This window comes from Peromyscus californicus, unplaced genomic scaffold (assembly GCF_007827085.1).
Source record: "Peromyscus californicus insignis strain IS unplaced genomic scaffold, ASM782708v3 Scaffold_11__1_contigs__length_118956290, whole genome shotgun sequence".
NCBI classification, from domain to species: domain Eukaryota; kingdom Metazoa; phylum Chordata; class Mammalia; order Rodentia; family Cricetidae; genus Peromyscus; species Peromyscus californicus.
The window spans coordinates 71,865,987-71,880,259 of NW_026294402.1; the positions used below are offsets into that span (position 1 = coordinate 71,865,987).

At 37.8% G+C, this 14,273-nt stretch overlaps 1 long non-coding RNA gene across 3 annotated transcripts; it reads right to left on the minus strand.

Annotated features, from left to right (window-relative positions):
- Positions 1-1,858: 1,858 nt before the first annotated feature.
- On the minus strand, positions 1,859-13,500 carry LOC128095649 (uncharacterized). Of its 3 annotated transcripts, none has more exons than XR_008213285.1 (3): positions 9,336-13,500; positions 9,163-9,222; positions 1,859-2,270 (listed from the first exon to the last, which is right to left on the minus strand). It is a non-coding gene; the product is annotated as an uncharacterized LOC128095649 (long non-coding RNA). The 3 variants fall into 3 exon arrangements; XR_008213284.1 differs by lacking the exon at positions 1,859-2,270 and adding an exon at positions 8,079-8,241; XR_008213283.1 differs by having other exon boundaries at positions 9,163-13,500.
- Between the last annotated feature and the right edge of the window lie 773 nt (positions 13,501-14,273).

The window sequence follows — 14,273 nt, forward strand, 5'->3', positions numbered from 1 at the left end:
CATTCCAAACAAAAAGAAAGACAGGAAGGAAGGAAGGAAGGAAGGAAGGAAGGAAGGAAGGAAGGAAGGGAAGGAGGGAGAGAGAGAGGGAGGAAAGAAAGTCTTGACATGATGTAGATGGAAATTCTCACCCACCATAATCCCATGCATGGTAGCATTGACAAAAGGAAGCAAAGAGGACTTGGAATCAAGGAGAATGAAGTTTAGGTTCTAGTTTGGGCTTTATCCTGCAGAGTATTCCTTTTAGAATTCTCTTGAGGTTTTGACCTTTTCTTATCTTTGCATCTCATTTATAGGTTGCATAATATATCAGTTCAGTATGGGCTTCATCTTCCCTCACATACATCTAGGTTATTATGTGAAAGACAGCAGCATTTCAGGCCATACTAACCTGTTCAAATAACTTCTTTGTTTCTGCCTCATTTACAAAATGGTGTGAATCTCAGGACTTTATGTTTTCCTGCTGAACCCAGAGCTTCAAGTATCTAATGGTGAACAGCTGAGCAGGAACACACACATACAACTGAACAAAAATACACTAAACCTAAGGCAGACTGAACTGGTAATTGACTCTGATACATTGCTGTCCCCTAGTACAACAGCAGCTGCAGTATTATGAAGTCTGGCTTAGCCATGTAAACTTAGATTGCCAAATAATTATCTTTCTTTCTGTTACTGAAATAAAGACATTGATATTATAATTACTGAAAATGGCATATTGGCTTGTTCGACATGTGTGTAACTGAAGGCCACCTTGGATAAATTTTCAAATATCACTCCTGATTTGAGTTTAAAACTTCACAACAATGAAGAGGGGAGTGAGTTACAGATGGTTAATGATTTCTTTGCTCTTTTGTGAAGATGTTCACTGAATATTCTGTTACATACATCAGTAATCACCTCCCAAGAGACTCAGCATTGGCTGTGATTACTTTCAAAGCCTATATCCTTAGTCCAGAATTTCCTTCAAAGACATCACACATATTTCTTAACTATAGTCTAGATATGTTCATTTAATATCTTAGTTATCTTGAACTCAGTATTTCTAAACTAAACGCATATTGTGCCTATTTACTCCCCTCTCATTTTGTTTACAACTACACACACACACACACACACACACACACACACACACACACACACACACACTCCTTCTATGTACCAGCATACATCTGGATAGGATAGCACTAATTTTCAGAAACAACAGTGACAAAGTTTAAAAGCAAGTCATGTTATGGAATGTTATTTTAAAGTGTGTTATATTTGTTTATGCTGTGGAACAGTTATTTAATGATGCAAAACTGTATTGCATTCTTTTATGTTGCAGTTGTTTAACTCTGTGAAGCTGTATTACTGTGCCTGTCTAAAACACCAGATTGGTCGAATAAAGGGCTGAACACCCAATATCAAGGCAGGAGAAAGAACAGGTGGGGCTGGCAGGCAGAGAAAATAAAAGAGGAGGAGAAATCTGGGAGGAGATGGAGGAATAAGGAAAGAAGAGAAAGGACACCAGGGGCCAGCCTCCCAGCTACACAGCCAGCCATGGAGTAAGAGTGAAAGTAAGATATACAGAAGTAGAAGTAAGAAAAGGAAAAAGCCCAGAGGCAAAAGGTAGATTGGATAATTTAAGCTAAGAAAAGCTGGCTAGAAATAAGCCAAGCTAAATTTGGGCATTTACAATTAAGAATAAGCCTCGGTGGTGTGTGATTTATTTGGGAGCTAGATGGTAGTCCCTGTGGAAGTCTGTCAGGGCCCAGCTCTGACCTGTCAAAGGGTTCTTGGGGGGAGGAAAGAGGAATGAGGAAATATTAAATAGAAAGATAAAAGGAGATGATTAAAAAAAGACAGAGACACAAGATAGCTTCAGAACGGCCCTGGGTTAATACCCAGTTGCCTCAAAGTTTATTCCAAAGGGCTTTTTAATACAATGTCTAGGGGCAAGGCAAAAGATCTCCCCCTCTTAAGATCAAAGCACAACATATAGCCAAGTGTAGACCCTTCAAAACACCTGATGCCCTGCTGAGTAAAGATTGCTCAGATTCTCGGACCTTGAGTAAGGTCTTACTAGGGCCCCGTGTGGGCTCCCGTAGGCTCCCCAAAGAGTAAAGACTAAAAAACAAACAACTACAATGTCATATATATTCCTAGCTCATACTAAGTCCTTTCTTGACTGGGCAACAGGCCAAAGCAGCTGTTCTCCAGGAGGGGATTCACTGTTCTCAACACTTTGATTCTGGAACTCAAGATCTTACATATGGCCTCTCTGCTTCCTGCCAAAGAAAGAAAAAAAAAAGGTTACAGTGTAGCTGAGGGTTCTCTGGTATATCATCTCAGAAGTAGCATGCATCATTTCCAACCGTGCTTAATTAAGCAGAGATGGTTGCATATTTCCCCCTAAACTCAAGTATACTGCCAAGTACAATTTTCTATGGGCCAGACAGGAAGAATAGGAAATGAAAGTCCCATAATCTTGTATTTGACCAAATTTCCTATTTCAGATTCCCAGGTCAGAAACCACCTTCATCCATCTTTCTCTACCACCCTGCATCCTTTTCATTTGAAATATGGATCACTAGTTAGAATATTTCTATATCTTCTTAACCAGTTCACTTTTCTTCATTCCAAGCTCTGTTGCAGGATATTTGGTCACACTGTGTGAAGATGTGTCTGTCCTTCCTCACCTGCCTAAGGTAGCTTCTCATTGGTTTAATAAAGGGCTGAATGGCCAATAGCTAGGTAGGAAAGGATAGGCAGGACTTCTGGGAAGAGAGAGGATCCTAAGGGAATAATCTGATAGACTAGGAATTTCACCAGCAAAATATGGAAGAAGTCTGACCTACAGTATGGAGGAGAAGTAATAGGCAGAATATAGATTAATATAAATGGGTTAATTTAAGTTTTAAGAACTTGTTGAACAAGCCTAAGCTAAAGCCAAGTTTTCATAATTAATAAGTTTCCATGTTAAAAGAGATGTCAAAGACCACCAAGCTGGCAGTCTAAAGAAAGACCTGCTACATTTGGCACCCACCGTGGGGCTAGAAGCCATGACCCTGAGATTAAGAGTCTCATGCTCTACTGGCTGTGTTAGCTGGGCTTGTTTTTGCAGCTCTATACATACATAAAAGGCAAATGGTCTTTTCATGGTCCCAATTCAATTAAAAATCAATCTGGCTTTGGAGTTGGAACATGGTTCTCTCCTCTAAACCCAAGCATGCTTGTTAAAGGAAAATCCAAAATCTCTGTCTCATGTCAGAAGAACCACCTGATAAGGGACAGAAGAAAACCAAAATTAATGGACTATTCTGTTGCCACTAATCTCATAATCCTTTGGTTTATTTTGACTCTTTGAAACTTTTCTTATGATATAAATACTATCTTAAAATCCATAAGATTATTATGTATATACATAAACTTTCTGTTAGGATATTATTAATAGTCATACAGAGTGGTAACTAATTTTATAATGAGCTTCATCTAGCTTCCTGTACCTATATTTGGATTTGAGTCTGAAGCAGATAACTAGGAACTAAGTTTGTGTGCCCTGGATGTACTTAATAGATTGTAGTCCTCTAATCTGTCAGAGATCTGCTATATATGGCATTTGAAATGTTTAAGTTTTCTGCAGTGAACCATAACCATTCCTAACAGTGACCTTTGAGGTTTCACAAAAGATGATGGATGTCCTGCAACAACAAATCCACCTGGACTGTGGTAACACCATTAAGCTGACAAATGCCACCCAAAGGTTGGTTAGGACCACAAACTGCTCAGGATAACTTCAAACCCGCTAGCTAAAATGGTCCAGCCTCACAGACTACTCCACCCAAGACTTCAGTTAAGCCCTGAACTTTCCCATCATACAGAGATGAGACAACATGTGATACAGCTAGCTCTCACAGCACTTGACAGTTATACCAATTTTCTCAGGGTCCCCTAAAGGTGCCATCACCCCCAGATAATAGGAAGTAGCTTTAAGGACATGGCGCCCACATTCCCAAGAGGTGGGGTGGGTGATTTTTGGTCATTCAGTGGATGTCTATCATTGTTCAGGGGGGGTTAGTTGCAAGTTGTTGGTCATGATCAGGGAGGAAGCTAAACAAAGGAGGTAAGATTAAGGGGTTTCCTTCTTTCTTTCCTCTATCCTTCTTTCTTTTCTATTTAGTGTTGGAAAAATGCAGATGGGAGATGAAAAGAAAGAAAAGAGGGCTATAGGAATGATAGGACAAAAGAGTAGATTATTGAATCTATTAAAAAGCAACTACTAAAGCCAGGCAGTGGTGGCACATGCCTTTAATCCCAGCACTCGGGAAGCAGAGGCAGGCAGATCTTTGTGAGTTCGAGGTCAGCCTGGTCTACAGAGCGAGATCCAGGAAAGGCGCAAAGCTACACAGAGAAACCCTGTCTCGAAAAAAAACAAAAAACCACAAAAAGCAACTACTAGTCTCAAATATTTTGCATTGGTGTGGATTTTTTATATTGAAATAAATTTACGGTTATTTTTGTTATAACATACTGTATATATGTTTCTATTCTTTTTTAAGGCATTATACCTATGTAGCTCATTTTAAAATATAATGTAAAGTTCTAGTCCTTGAAAGCTATTATTACAAACTGTTTAGAATAAGTAAGAAGTGCTGGTTAGTAGTTAGTCATCTACAACAATCCAACTTATAGTCATATTATGTATATTTTCAAGGATAAATAGATATGTTTTAGATAGATAGGTAGTCTTCAAACACTTCAGAGAGCTACAAATACGGCATTTAAAATGTTTTAATAGCATAAGACTTTTCATGACAGTGAGATACGTCTGCTCCTGTCAGCACCAATCTACTTCAGAGAATATCATGGACATCAAAGAACCCCCATATGGAGTTTACTTTCAATGTGGCAAAACTAGACACTGAGAAAGAAACTGCCCTTGCCTCAACTGCTGACAGTATGTTATCCAAATTGGACAAGAGGGACACAAAGAAACTTGACTGTTGAACTTTGCCAAGACCAAGTAGAACAGTCCTTCAAAATTTCTGCCTCACATAAAAGTCTGTCATATATTCTAGGCCTGTAGGCCAAATATGGATGCCCCAATATTACAGAGGAATCTTGGGTGACTCTCCAGGCAGCCAGCTGTCTCTGTTATTTCTATAGTGTTGGAATGTGCTTGCTCTGCACTTCCTGTTTACTCGGGTAATAATTTATCCTTCTCAGGTCTCTGATGGGGTTGAAGACTAGATTATTATAGTTTTACTATTTTCTTTATTACCAAATTTAAAAAAAACTCACAAAAGAGATATAAAGTTTATAAAGGTTGAGGTATATAAAAACGTAAGTTGTTTATCTGAGAAAAAATGCTAAGGTCTAAAAGGATATATTTAGGTTAGTAATACAAGTTATGATAGAAAGTTGTTAAGGTATAAAACTTTGGACTCACCAAGATAGGAGAGATAATAGAGTACTTTCTCCAAAGTTGCCAAATACAAATGGACTGGACATTATTAATGTAATTCTTACCTGATAATTATTCTTATTGTATATAGTTTTCCTATGTTAGAGTTAAAAATCTTTCCTTTTTATTTAGACAAAAAGGAAGAATTGTTGCAGGATATTGTATGAACATGTGTCTGTTCTTCCTCACCTGCCTAAGGCACCTTCTGATTGGCTTAATAAAGAGCTGAAGTGCCAATATCTATGCAGGAGAGAATATGCAGGATTTCCAGGGAAATAGAGAAACTCAGGAGGTGGGGGGTGGAGAATTTGAGAGGCTGGAAATTTTACCAGCAATATGAGGAGGAAGTTGATGTACAGTATGGGGGAAAGGTAATGAGCCATGTGGCAGAACATAGATTAATATAAATGGGTTAATTTAACTTTTAAGAGCTAGTTGGGAAGAAGCCCAAGCTAAAGCTAAGCTTTCATAAGTAATAAGAAGTCTCTGTGTCATCATTTGGGAGCTGGTGGTCCAAAAAAAGGTCTGCTACAAAGCCCTACCTAAAAACATCAAATTCTCACCATTTCTTCCTTGTCAGCAGGAACAACTTCAAAGTGGGTCTTCTACTTTTATTAAGCTTACCCTAAATCATCTTTAAAGCCATACTGATTCTTTAAAAGTACTAAGATGATCAAATGTATTAACTTTTAACTTAAAATCATTAATACCCCATTGTTTAAAATTACCCTTCAGCTTAATAAACCTTTAACTGTGATTATAAATCCCTGTATCACCTGATTATGCACTTTTTACTCCAGCCTTATTTAGTCAAATTTATAGTTTTGTATGCTGTGTAGAGTTCCCTTTCAAGTGTGAGTTACTTTTTTCCTAGCTGCTGTGGTATGACCAACTGATGGCTCACAGCTGAAATGCTTTTCTGAGAATGAAAATCAGCTGCCTTATGATTGCTACACCACTTTTGAAATTTTATTCAAGGTCAATGGAAGGCAAATGCCTTTGCCCTCCAGAATTCACTATTGGTTGCTTTATGTGAGCTTGGTTGCAAGTAGAATATGGCCCAGTATGGTCTCCTTCAGTCTCTAGTTATTCTTTTCATTCAGAATAATTCTATATAACTCCCTGCACCAAAATCTGTCCTTGGGGCTAGAGGGAAGGCTTTGTGGTTAAGAGCACATGCTTTTCTTCCAGAGGACTAGCGTTCAATTCCCAGCACCCACATGATATCTGACAACCATCTGTAACTCCAGTTCCAGGGCCCTTTGTGGCCTGCATAGACACCAGGCACACACATTGCAAAGTACCCATATATATATATAAGTAAAAATAAATAAATCTAATTTTAAAAGCTGTCATCTGCTGTTTCCTGGAGAGCCTAAGGCATGCCTTAAGCTTCTATTTCAACACTCTACAGCTATTGGAAATTCTTATAGTTCCAAAATAATAATTCTTCCTTACAAACACTTCATACATGACTGAGGACTGGAAATTTCAGGGGAGAGTATCTACTTATTCTTTAGAACTTGGCATGAATATCACATCAACAAAGATACCCTCTTATGAACCCCATATTAGGCATTGCATATACACCCTTCCCTCTCCCTATCCTTACTCAGACTATGTGCCTTTCATTCTCTTTGAAACATTGAAGTACAAAGCCCCTGTGTGTGAGGTAACCTGACAGACCCATCATTAAATCTGTGATCTAGCCATCTGGCTTCAGCTTGAAGCATAGAACACATAGAGTCTTCATTCTGAAAATAGGCCTGCACTTGCTCTATGAAATGGATCATCAGTATCTCTGACTTGTGAATTAACAGGTCACCAGAACTCGGCACATGGACAAGGCTACCTAGATGTCACCTGCTGTATCTTTACTCATTCATGTAGTAACTAAGTGTGAGAACTCAGTGAAGGCTAATAAATTAGAAATAGATGGAGACAAGTAATGTAGGTACTGGCCTTACCCTTCGGCCTAGCAAAAGGCATTATCACAGTAGTTTTTATCTTTCCCCTTGTTAACATCTTTCTTTCCTTTCTTCTCTTAATCCTCAAAGCTAGTATCTGCTTTTGATGTCTTCTCCAGTATTTTGAGATCTCTCTGTCCCTTTAATTCATTCTTCCACTTATATTGTGATATGCTAAGGAAGGTCAAATAATTTGGAAAATCACTTCTTTCATTATGACCTCCTTCAGAGCTCTGACCTTCTTAAGATGTAAAAACTACAACAACCAGATGCAAATTCAGGAAAGTCACTTTTCTCAGCAATATGGCCCTTCTTAGGGAAAGCTCCGTGGCTCGCCCTGGGAATGTTCTGTGACTCATCCTGGGAAAACTCTGTGGCTCATCCTGGGAAGGCTCTGTGGCTCATCCTGGGGAAAGCTCCATGGCTCATCCTGGGAATGTTCTGTGACTCATCCAGGGAAAGTTCTGTGACACAGCCTGGGAAGGCTCTGTGGCTCATCCTGGGAAGGCTCTGTGGCTCATCCTGGGAAGGCTCTGTGGCTCATCCTGGGAAGGCTCTGTGACTCACCCTGGGAAGGCTCTGTGGCTCATCCTGGGAAAACTCTGTGACTCACCCTGGGAAGGCTCTGTGGCTCATCCTGGGAAGGCTCTGTGGCTCATCCTGGGAAGGCTCTGTGGCTCATCCTGGGGAAAGCTCCATGGCTCACCCTGAGGAACTACGTGGCTCACCCTGGGAAAGCTCTGTAGCTCATCCTAGCTCCATGGCTCATTCTGGGGAAAGTTCTGTGGCTCATCCTGGGAACACTCCATGGCTCACCTTGGGAAAAGGCTACAGGCAAGCATACATGGGGTTAACACTTGTAAGGAATTTTCACCATCCACATCACAGCTGTTCTTATCTTTGGACCCCGAGGGTGTGCATTTTCTGCCAGTGGTAGTTTCATTAGCCTTGGCAACTTGGATGACTAATCTAGTAAATATCATTATTTATAGTGGTAAAGGGCATTCAGAATTGGTCTACCTGCCACTCAAGTTATTCTAGGCTCTTTCCTCTCCTGTGGATGCCACATACATCATCTCTTCACACTTATCCTAACCCACCACTAACGTGACTGATAGTATACATCCTAATTAGGTATATTTTTATGTTTATTAATTATTTTCACCAAACAGATGTTATCCCACTAGGCAGAAACTTCTAGTGCTTAGTTCTATTACCTGTTTTTGACTGCCTTAAAATCTTCCAAATATAATTTCACAACAATACCATCCAGCATATATATTAAATAAAGGAATTACATTTGAGAATTGTAAGTAATTTCAGAATACTGATTCTAATTATGAATTCAGGCACACAGAATTTTTAAATTATTCTAATACTTAGCTATAGTATTAAAATGATTCATGTTTCTGGTGTTTGTAGAAATAGGGTCTTTCTATCAAGTTCTGTATGGTAACAAAGAACAATGGCAAAAGCCTGTAATGATTGGGTGTCTATGGAATACCATTCACACCACTCACAAACAACCTAAATGGAGGTATCCCATTCCTGGTACTAGGGTTTCTATTTTGCTAGCATGTGATCAAATTGGGGCATTATCCCCCATTATAGGGTAACTCCATATGGGTAGACAGATAGATGGATGGGTAGATAGATGATAGATGGATAGATAGATTAGATAGATAGATAGATAGATAGATAGATAGATAGATAGATAGATAGATAGATAGATACCATGTGGGTACTGACCCGGAAACTTAATCCCTTCTGCCTAGTTTTCATAGAGCTGGAAGGTGCTATGCACATTACCTGAGAAAAAAAGTAATCATCAGTCGTACCCAGATGCAAATAGATCACAGAAAATGGCAGTTAACAGAGAAACCCACAAGTCAACATGCAGAAAATAAGAGACTTCAAAGTACTCAGCCTTGAGTGGTATGTCTACAGCACACCTCTCCCTGAAAGGCTTGGGGATCATCTTGGAAGACTGTAAGAGCCTGGGGAGGTAGATGAATGAAAGGAAACAGTTTTCCATACATGTATGCTTTTAAGTATCTCCAAATGTTGATAAGTTTGTTTCCATTTTACAAATTTAAAACTGAGGCACAAGGATTATAAGTAGGTTAACCAAAATCATGCAGTTGCTAAGTGTTGAAATCATGATTCAAATTTATTTATGAACAAGTCTGTTTGCTTTCTACAAATGGAAATCATTTTATTATGGCAATTAATGCTCTGACTTAGGCACTAGTTTCCCAGTGAAATGAAACTGTTATAGTTTTCATACACTAAGTTTGTTTAACTTGATCCTTGATCTGGAGTTCTATATTTTAAAGCCAGACAAATATTCTAATTTATCCTAAAACTAACCCTCTTTGCACACCAAGCCTAAACCAAAAGTCCCTTGGAAATTCAGTGTCTGAACATCCATAGGTTATGGGCATACATATTCGGACTGAATAATCACCCAGGAAACAAAGATACCTTTGGAGACGGAGACAGTGTTTCTAAATGCCACAGTACCTGTGCCCACATTATCAGGCTAAGAGTTTTAGTATAATTATTACTTGGTGACATTCTTTCAGTTACAAGTAATAAAATCCTGTTTGAACTCATTTGCAGTGATGCTCAGCACTCACTGAAAGACTGCAGAGATTATGTGGCACAAAAGGCAGTCAGAGCAGGAGGAATTCCAAGGCTTCGTTGGTTCTCTCTGCAGACTTCCACCAGCGGTCCCTTTTACTGCAAAACCACATTTTTCAATTTTCAAAAGTCAAACTCACATGAAAAATACATAGAAAAATACAGTATTTTTTAACTATCTTAAAGGCAGAATTCAGACTTTTTCTAAATTATGAAAATAATTTAGCATGGTATCTGGGAAGAGGAAGGAGATTCATGTGGGAGAAGCAAGAGACGGCAATGGGAGAGAATTAATATAGACTAATAATGTAGTTCAAAATGCTAAGCACAGAAGAATTTTGGAATATATATATATCATATTGTGCTATACAATATATTTAGCACATATAATGTAAATACTAGATGAATTAACAAAGAAAATATTAGCATCTGGACAAAGGAAAAGAGGGAAAGAACCAGGTGGTGACGGAGTTCCTGGACATGGAGGCAAATGAGATTGAACAGCAATGCTGCTGTGTGCAGTGGTGGAATCTGTAAGACACAGTTTCTCACAGTGTGAGGAATTTCTTTGGCGTGATTTAGAAAGGTAAGATCACATACCTCAAGATTTGAGGAGCTTGCTTAATGAATAGTTTGCGAGTGGACTTTGAGGCTCTGGCCATCATTCTCTGGGATTACAAGACAGGTTTAACATTCCTAAGTTAAGGCTCTGCAGCCCAGCCCCTACCCAGATCCGTTGCTCAACATGACAAAAATGTATGAAGTGACTGAGTGAGATAATTAAGTCCAAATCACGATTTTGCACTATACACCCTTGAAAGTCACTTTTGCTGCCAGAATCAGCCAAAACGTTTCCTTCAGTGAATAATGTTGGGTTCTAGAGATCCCTGTAACATGGTAGGCTTAGTAATGATACCTAACATCCATATAACTCATTTTTATCTGTAAAATAAAAACAACAGCAATAAACAATGGCATATAAAAGTAAATAAAGACTTAGTGTGGTTAAAATTCCTTCTTGGGGATGACTTACACAAACCGAGCATAACCTTTGCTAGAGCAGAGAGACATCCTGCTTAGTATGTGGGGGGGGGGGGACAATTACCCACCCCTGAGAGAGGCTTGATTATCTTTACCTGTGTTGTTTTATCATGGAGTCCTTCTGAGAACTGCTTCTTGGGCTCTAACACCTTCCCGAAGCTCCTTAGCAAAGAATTTGGCTTGCTGTCCATTTCTCCACCCCACCCCATTAGGAACTCCTGCTTGAAGCAAATCTTGCCACATTGACCTTTGAATTACCCAGATAGACCTCTTTGTCAACTTTGCCTTTCTCTTATCTCCTCTAGGTTGCTCTGTCACTTTACACACTCCTTACATGCTGTCTGAGTCTTGTACATCTGCTAAAGCCTGTCCAACTTTATAAAGATCCTGCCTCACCTAAGTGCTCACGAAAGCTATGAGATCCCCATGCCAGTCTTGAGGTCCTTGCTGAGTCAATTTCTTCCTCAAGTCTGGCTTATCCAGCCCTGTGAAATGGGCATCATTCACTGCTTTCCTCATACCCAGTTTCTCAATAGTGCCTGTTCATCTTTTATGGTCCTCCAGCCCCCGATATCCATAAGGACCTCCATATGACACCTGGGGGCAGAGAAGGTTTATGACATTGTTCTTGGAAAAGAATTTATGCATGACACGGTTTAAAAACAAAACAAATAGGACTCAGTCAAAATAAAAATCTTCTGCATGGCAAAATTACCAGCATATATGTTCATAAAATTCGTGTAAGACTCTTAATTAAAGCAATTTTATAATGGAATAGCTATAGGATGGGATCAGCTTACATGAGTCAACAAAATGCAATGTAACCATTTAATAGAATACTTATAATGAAAAGTAGCCAAGTTCTGATAAATGTTATAGCATGGATGAACCTTGATAATTATGTTTCATAAAAAAAAAAGTAACAAAACCCCCAAGTAGTTATATGAAATGCACAAAATAGACCCATAAAAAGCAGGCTGATTAATTGTTTCTAGGGACTTCAAGGTGAGAGTGACAGCTCCTTTGGGATCTCCCTTGGGATGATGAAAATACCTAAAAGTTAGGTATGACGACAGCTATACAACTTCATGAATACACAATTAACCACTGAGTTTCCATATTCTGTGAAGGTGCTCTCATATTCTATGAATTACATGTTAACAAAAGTGTAACTTAGCAAAGAAGAAAATTAAGCAACTCAAGAGAATCTTTACTTTTGTTTCAAAATATACTAATGCATGGGACGTGTCAGGAATAGAAAATTAGAATGGTCTCGGTTCTCAACATGAATGTAGAAAATTACTGAAAGAAATGGAGTACCATATTAAAATACTAAAGAAAAAAATTGGTCCAAGAAATTTACATTCATAAAAATTTTCCTTCAAGTATAAATGGTTCTCAGTAGCTGTTCAACATGCAAGTATCAGAAGAAATTCTTTAGAAGAAGCCTATTTGAAAATAGGTTGTGGTGGTGAGTGGAATTCAGACAATGAATGACCAGAGTGGCATCTAATAAGGGCATAAACATATAGCATCTTCTAGATGTTTTATAGTTTCAATTCTTCTTTAAATACTTAATCCACCTAGATTGACTTCGTGTACATATAAGATAAAGATTTAGTATTTTTCCTTTGCATATCCAGTTTCAACATCATCTTTAGAAACACAAGCTTTTCAACATATTTGTTCTGAGACTACACTTCCTCACATTAGGTATGCTTGGGCCCTTGGAAGACACATTGATTATCTCATAGTAAGCTTATTTCTGGCCTTCCTTTTCTGCTTTATTTATCTATGTATATGTTCTTATGTCAGGTCAATGCCAGTTTAGTTACTATATTTATAGTTTAAATTATATGCGAGACATGTTAGATAGATAGATAGATAGATAGATAGATAGATAGATAGATAGATAGATAGATACTGTATTTTAGTATATTTTGAAACAAAAGCAAAGTCCCTCACCTTGTTCTTCTAGGCATTGTTTTGGTTATTCTGGGTCACTGGTGGTTCCATTAAAATTTAAAATTCTTTGCTCATTTATCTTAAAAGTATCAATAAATTTTTGATGAAGATTGCAATGAATGTGTAGATTTCTCTGAGAAGTATCAGATTTCTAAAACTAGGGATTTTTTTCCCACCCATAAACATGTAATACTTTTCCATTTACTGTCTTCCTTAATTCTTTTGCAATTTTTTATGGTTTTAAGTGTACAGAACTTTCACCTCTAAATTAAATTCAACCCCAACACTTTTAGATTAATGTAAATATGATCATTTTCTTGATCATACTTTCAGATTTATCATTCTGAGTACATAGAAATATGACTGATTTTTATATTGGTTTTCTATACAGTAACTTTTAAGAGTTTCCTTGTTCCTAGGGGGTATTTTTGCTCCTGATTTTAATTTTTACGTTTATAGTTTAAATTATATGCGAGACAGATGTTAGATAAATAGATAGATAGATAGATAGATAGATAGATAGATAGATGATAGATAGTTTATATATATAGTTTTAATTTATATTAAATAGATAAAATTGTTTATCCCTTTATTTCTTTATTTTATGTATGTACATATGGTATAGCATGTGTGTGGAGGTCAAAGTACAACTTGCATGAGTCAGTTCTCTCTACCTTGTGTGTCTCGGGGATCTGATAGTCAGTTACACTTGATGGTAAGGCTTTTACCACTGAGCTATCTTGCTAGCACTATTTTATAGTTTAAAATATGTATAGATTTTAAATAATCTTATTTGGGGGATAACTATATCATATACTCTGAGGTGATTTTGTTCCTTTTCTCAATATGATATTTTCATTTCTTTATTGCAAAATGGTTCTGGCTAGGCCTGCTAGAATGATGTTGGCTGAAGCTGCAGGAGCAGGCAGCTTCATCCTTATCTCAAAGTAGAACCCTATTTCTAATTTAAGAAAAAATAATTTTGGATTTTTTTAACATTCAATATGATCTCAACTGTGTGATTTTGGATGTAGCCTTTATCATGTTGGGACAATCTCCTTCAACTGGTTTATAAAATATTTTGATCATGAAAGGTCACTGAATTTTATCATTTTTCTGAGCCTACAGAAGATGATTATGTAAGTTTTATGCTTCCTCTGTTAACTTAGTTTATCACATTGGTGAAATTTCATGTACTGGAACATCTTTGC